Below are 646 nucleotides of genomic sequence, written 5' to 3'. Positions count from 1 at the left end.
TTTTTTGGGGGAGGTGGAATGAATGAATGAATACACCCAGATGCCCATGTTGAGCATGTGGGTATGTTTGAACAGCTAACTAGATGGATGATCATAGGAAGGAAGTTACTCGGGAGGAATGTGATTACATTTCATGGTAAACAGTGGAACATGAGGAAATAGATCCTGTGCCCTTTTGCTGTGTACACACACGCACACACACACATAGCTCTAACCTTGACAAGGGAAGTAGTGTTTTTTTTGTTTTTGTTTTTTTTTTAAACAGGATGAGACAGTCACATAAGCTCCAATATAAAACATCTCTCCTGATGTGTAGGATCTTCTGAAAGGTAGGCAGCTTAATTGTGATGTCTTCTTAAAAGCTGTTTTGTGTGTTTTAAGTGTTGTTGATCAAGTTTTAAGAAATGTCATACTTTGCTGCGCATGTCTGGTTCAAGGGTGTGCATGTGTGACACAGTGCATACACATGAACTCATAGGTGCATGATAGTGAAATGACAGTTGCGCACTCGCTTGTAAATTCCGCTTTGCACAGTCACTTCCCCAAATGCTTAGATTGACATAGTTTATACTTCATTATGTACTTTATTATAGGAAGCCACACACAAAGGCCCATAAAACCTTTTCACAATCTCATATATATGCGC

The sequence above is a fragment of the Sinocyclocheilus grahami genome, unplaced genomic scaffold, assembly GCF_001515645.1.
Source record: "Sinocyclocheilus grahami isolate Dianchi unplaced genomic scaffold, SAMN03320097.WGS_v1.1 scaffold1730.1, whole genome shotgun sequence".
Classification (NCBI taxonomy): Eukaryota; Metazoa; Chordata; class Actinopteri; order Cypriniformes; family Cyprinidae; genus Sinocyclocheilus; species Sinocyclocheilus grahami.
This window is presented reverse-complemented; position numbering follows the sequence as displayed.